Source organism: Cherax quadricarinatus, chromosome 84, assembly GCF_038502225.1.
Source record: "Cherax quadricarinatus isolate ZL_2023a chromosome 84, ASM3850222v1, whole genome shotgun sequence".
Lineage (NCBI taxonomy): Eukaryota > Metazoa > Arthropoda > Malacostraca > Decapoda > Parastacidae > Cherax > Cherax quadricarinatus.
The window spans coordinates 15676084-15682119 of NC_091375.1; the positions used below are offsets into that span (position 1 = coordinate 15676084).

General features: G+C 42.3%; 1 long non-coding RNA gene across 3 annotated transcripts in view; it reads right to left on the reverse strand.

Moving 5' to 3' along the window:
* The window catches only part of LOC128704331 (uncharacterized), a 54989-nt gene that overhangs the window by 23107 nt on the left and 25846 nt on the right, over positions 1–6036 (reverse strand). For 2 of the 3 annotated variants that reach the window (XR_008409442.2, XR_008409443.2), the window contains exon 2: positions 281–394. This is a non-coding gene — a long non-coding RNA (uncharacterized lncRNA). Of the gene's footprint in view, positions 1–280; positions 395–581; positions 1196–6036 lie in introns of those variants that run through there. The other variant, XR_008409441.2, reaches the window with a different exon arrangement.

Genomic DNA, 6036 nt, shown 5'->3' on the forward strand with positions numbered 1-6036 from the left:
TAATTATAATAATATATATTGGGTAACACTGTTGTAGATGATTTACTGTTGTAGATCTACAAGCACAAATAATTATAGAGAAGAGTAATACAGAATAATGTTTGTATTGCTATTAATGTTTTCAGTTTTGGAAATTTTGTTAGATGTGTTGGATGTGAGTTAAATATCAGTTTGTGGTCAAAGTGTAGGCTTAAACATTTCCCTAATTTGTGATTGTGTGTTGAAATGTTTACTGGTTTGTTGGTTTATTGTAAGTAATCACTCAGTATGTGTTCAGTACCTTGTATCTTAGTCTTGATGAAGCTGAAGCATAAGCAGAAAGATGGACGCTTATATACTGGAGTCGGAGGAGATGCAGCAGCTGAAGGCACTGTCACAGGTAGGCGGGTCCCGCCTGGAAGTACAATAGATCATGCCTAAGTGTTGGGCCAGAAATTAGTTACTTTTTATGGTACCATAGTGTGCTAGTGAGCATGACACTTTCCATTTTTCAGTGAAGCTTTGTGATGATAGCTTTCAGAGTACCTTTACGTGCTATATGCAGAGTTGGCAGTGGTAGTCAGTGTTGTAGTGTGCATTACCTTGCTTGCAGGGGTCGAGTCACAGCTCCTGGGCCCCGCCTCTTCGCTGGTAGCTACTAGGACCACTCCTGGCTGCAAGAGTCTTATTGTACGTCATCATCTGCTTCACTGTGTGATTCCACAGTGTGCAGGAACCCACTGAACTGATAAGTCGTATCCTCTGAGGCGATGTTAGTGTAGAAGTTAATGTCCTGTAACTCAGTTATGTGTTGAGTTTTACATCTGCTCAGTATAAAATATCCTCCTTTGTACACACAAGCTTTCTGTCTAGTTTAATTGCACCTGTCATCTGCCTGCCATCACCTTCTAGAAATTTTGCTTCCTCCACCTGTTCTGGGCTCAGGTTTTTCTGTTGACTGCCTGTTCAACCAGGCTGTTGCTGTTGGTGGTCCACCAACACACACACACCAGCGAAAATGCGGGGCCAGGAGCTGTGAATCGACCCCTGCAGCCACAATTAGGTGAGTATACAAGGTGGATAGGAACAGGATGTTAAGGAGATGTGACACAGCAACAAGAGATCACAACTGGAAGCTGAAAACTCAGATGAGTCACAGGGATGTTAGGAAGTATTTCTTCAGTCACAGAGTTGTCAGGAAGTGGAACAATCTAGAGAGTGATGTAGTGGAGGCAGGATCCATACATAACTTTAAGAAGAGGTACGATAAAGCTCATGGAGCAGGGAGAGAGTAGACCTAGTAATGGCCAGCGAAGAAGCTGGGCCAGGAGCTATGCTCGACCCCTGCAACCACAAATGGGTGAGTAAACACATAACTGTGTGTGTGGAAGACAGTGTTGGGTTTTATCACACAAACAAACATACAGGATGGTCGTCCAGTCATAACTTGACTCGTAAATAAATGACGCAATCTTCTTGGAATCTTTATATACACATCCTTAAAAAAAACTTTCAGAGGTATTTCTGACATATTTTACTAGCTAATTAACTTGGATAATAATATCGACAATAATAATAATAATAATTCGCTGGTGGAGAGCTTTAGAGAGCGTAACAAGACTATAATAATTATAAAGTTAATTATTTGCGAGCTTAACTCTCCTACCATAGTGGAACTATCTGTAATTATTTTGTTTTCTTATTAGCTATTATCCTGTTATCTGCTATCTTGTTATTCTTTATCTCGGTATTATCTTATCCTGTTACTATCCACTATATTATCTAGCATATATTGCTCTTTTGTGGGTCACTTCTGATATTCACTGCCATTGTTGTCTTTGTTGACTCCTGGACACATGAGCACACGAGACCCAGTGGTTGTATCTCAACACACGAGACCCAGCAGGTATACTTCAACACACACGAGACCCAGCAGGTATACCTCAACACACGACACCCAGCAGGTATACCTCAACACACACGAGACCCATCAGGTATACCTCAACATACACGAGACCCAGCAAGTATACCTCAACATACACGAGACCCAGCAGGTATACCTCAACACACGAGACCCAGCAGGTATACCTCAACACACAAGACACCCAGCAGGTATACCTCAACACACGAGACCCAGCAGGTATACCTCAACACACAAGACACCCAGCAAGTATACCTCAACACACCTCAGTACGCGACGAGGTGTCAGAGTGGGCGCCTGTGACAAGCGGGGTTCCACAGGGGTCAGTCCTAGGACCTGTGCTGTTCTTGGTATACGTGAACGACATAACGGAAGGGATAGACTCAGAAGTGTCCTTGTTTGCAGACGATGTGAAGTTAATGAGAAGAATCGAATCGGACGAGGATCAGGCAGGACTTCAAAGAGATCTGGACAGGCTACAAGCCTGGTCCAACAACTGGCTCCTTGAATTTAACCCTGCCAAATGCAAAGTCATGAAGATTGGGGAAGGGCAAAGAAGACCGCAGACACAATATAGTTTAGATGGCCAAAGACTGCAAACCTCACTCAAGGAAAAAGATCTGGGGGTGAGTATAACACCGAGCATATCTCCTGAGGCGCACATCAATCAGATAACTGCTGCAGCATACGGGCGCCTGGCAAACCTACGGATAGCGTTCCGATACCTCAGTAAGGATTCGTTTAAGACTCTGTACACCATCTACGTCAGGCCCATACTGGAGTATGCAGCACCAGTTTGGAATCCACACCTAGTCAAGCACGTCAAGAAATTAGAGAAAGTGCAAAGGTTTGCAACAAGACTAGTCCCAGAGCTACGGGGATTGTCCTATGAAGAAAGGTTGAGGGAAATCGGCCTGACGACACTGGAGGCCAGGAGGGTCAGGGGAGACATGATAACGACATATAAAATACTGCGCGGAATAGACGAGGTGGACAAAGACGGGATGTTCCAGAGATGGGACACAGACACAAGAGGTCACAATTGGAAGTTGAAGACTCAGATGAATCAAAGGGATGTTAGGAAGTATTTCTTCAGTCATAGAGTAGTCAGGCCATGGAATAGCCTAGAAAGTGATGTGGTGGAGGCAGGAACCATACATAGTTTTAAGGCGAGGTATGATAGAGCTCATGGGGCAGGGAGAGAGAGGACCTAGTAGCAATCAGCGAAGAGGCGGGGCCAGGAGCTGTGACTCGACCCCTGCAACCACAAATAGGTGAGTACAAATAGGTGAGTACACACTGCATTATGGTAACATTAGAGAGTGCAAAAGAGTGAGAGTAAGAGCCAGAGAGCGTGAGGGAGTGTAGTGCTAACATTACTCACACACTTGACATGTCTCTCAGTTTCAACATAATTGTGGCTTGCTTGTAGTGCTTTATGAAGATATTAGTTGTGAATATGATGCAGTATAGAGGGAGTAACAGTGAGGGAACACTTACATAGTGTACAGAGGGAGGGAGTGGAAGAGATGGAGTACTCAGTAATAATTGTGTTGAGGGAAGGAAGCTGCAGCCAAGATGGAGTCTGATAAATAACCATTGCGATACCTTTAATAATAATAATAATAATAACAATAATAATAATAAGCCTGGAGGACTAATAACCCAAGATAAGTTAAGGTAGTCAAATATTGTGGTTTATTTCCATTATTTTCTCCAAACTTCCATCCACAACAGGCGGTAGCGTAGCCAGGATTTCAATCTGGGGGGGAGCTTAAAAATTATAAGATACTAAAATAATCAGAGATATCATCTTAAACAACATAAGTTTGGGTATGACTGTGGGATTTCTCAAACTATCACACTCTCGTGGTCACTAGTCAATATAATACATTGAAAATTAGCCATTAATTAAAAAAGTAAAAATGTTGAGAAACTTGATCTCCCTTAGTCGTCCCCGTCCGTGGCTCAGAGATTGTTTGAAAACGATAGAAAAATAGACAATTGCAGTATAATGCGATTTTTTATTGACTAGGTTAGGCCCACACAATGGACTTTATCAAGTCACAACCTAAGTAGAGTATATGAGTGTCATCAAAGGCTGCAACCAGACTCAAAGAAGGAAGACGACTGTGAAACATTGAATATTAAGACTGAAGAAGGAAGAATACGCACGAAGTAACAGAGAAGCATGAAATAAACTTAACAGAAGATTTATGGTAATATAAAACAATAATGGAGACGGCATGGCTCAGACGGGAGAGTAAATGAGCACAAGAAAGAAGCAGTGTTGGAGATAGTAAAGCAACTGGATATAACCTAATATATTGCCAAGACTACTGAGAAATGGCGCACACACACGCCGTCAGCCTATTAGGATCTTTACCAAATTGTTATGTAGCAGAGAGATGCCTAGACTCATGGTAACCAAGACGACCATCATGATTCCAGGGAAGGTGAATGGGGACTTTCAAAGCTCCTAGAGTTTTACAACACATTTCCTTCTTGTTGGGTGCGTTGACGTCAGTGAAGGATTTCTGATCTGAGGAACTGGAACTCTCCTCCCCTTCCTCTGATCGAACCTGATTACCTCCCATTGGGTTGAGCACTTCAATATGAATATAGAAATAATAATTTACAGTAATCTAAGAACTAAAACAAGAATGGATAGAGTGCATGTTCCAGGACTAGAAGAAAGCAACAATGTCCCCAGCCAGCGAATGATGCACAAACTGCAACAACACTCACGGGAAATTTTTTCTAGAGAATTAAGAATACCTGAAGAAGAGAATTATTATAATACAAAGCTTGTGGATCATTTAGCACAAGAAGTGCAGACTCGATCCTACGTCCCTTAAATGTGAGAAACAAGCACTGCTTTCACAGCAAGTTCATTCCGTGAGAAAAGGAAACGAATGATTGTGTGAGTAGAGGTATCAGACTGGGAGAGAGTAAAACGTAGGGTACACAAAGGATCAATACTTGGACCACTACTCTCACTCATTTACATAAATGATGCGCCTCAGGCAATCCAGTCATACGTGTCTACTGACGGCACAGATTACAGGTGAACATGCCTTCTTCTCTTTATTATTATTATTATAGTCAGAGTGACGCGCTCATCCTGTCAACCCTTACAGTGCCTGCCTGGGGAATGGGGAGTAATTGTGGTATCCAGGTGGCTGATTTAAGGAAGGAAAAGATAATTGTAATTTCCTGGACCGTGAACCATTTCTTAATTTTCAAGCATCTTTATATCAATCTTACAACGGGAGGAAAGTGCACACAGGTTGAGAGGAGAGACAGCATTACAAAAATCAACACAAAGAAAGGTCCAGCAGTGAAGATCATCATTTGCAGTGTATGTGGCTGGCCAACCTCAAGACAACTTTCAGGAGGCTTCAACAAGTTATGCTTTAATACGTTATACAAGACGTTTATCAACATTATGTGCACTACTTGCTAAAATCTTCAACATGTCATTGGTTAAATGGCAGTTGCCACAGATATGCAGAAGAGCGAATATGATACCAATATCCAGAGGAGATGATAGACAAGACGTGCTAATCTATAGACCTGTATTGCTAAGCGTATAATGTCCAGGGTAATAGACAAGATGGTGAGGAGAGCGGGGGAGCACCGGCACACTGGAGAAATCATAAAAGACAACCAACACGAGTTTAGATATGAAAAGTCCTCCCTTGGGAGGACTTTTCATATCTTTTCATATCACCCTCTCATGAAAAGTCCTCCCTTGGGAGGACTTTTCATGAGAGGGTGACATTAAGCAGGGTGTGTTGACTGCATATTCTTTGATTGCATAAATGCATTAGACGCTGTACTACACAAGAGACCGAACCACCGACTAGAAAGGTAGACAGAGAAGGTTAAGGGAAATCAACCTGACGACACTAGAGGACAGGAGGGATAAGGGAGACATGATAACGATATATAAAATACTGAGAGGAGCTAACGAGGTGAATAGGGACAGAATGTTTCAGAGATGAGACACAGCAACAAGGGGTCACAGCTGGAAGTTAAAAGACTCAGATGAGTCACAGAGATATTAGAAAGTATTTCTTCAGTCATGGAATTGTTAAGAAGTGGAACAATCTGGAGAATGATGTAATAGAGGA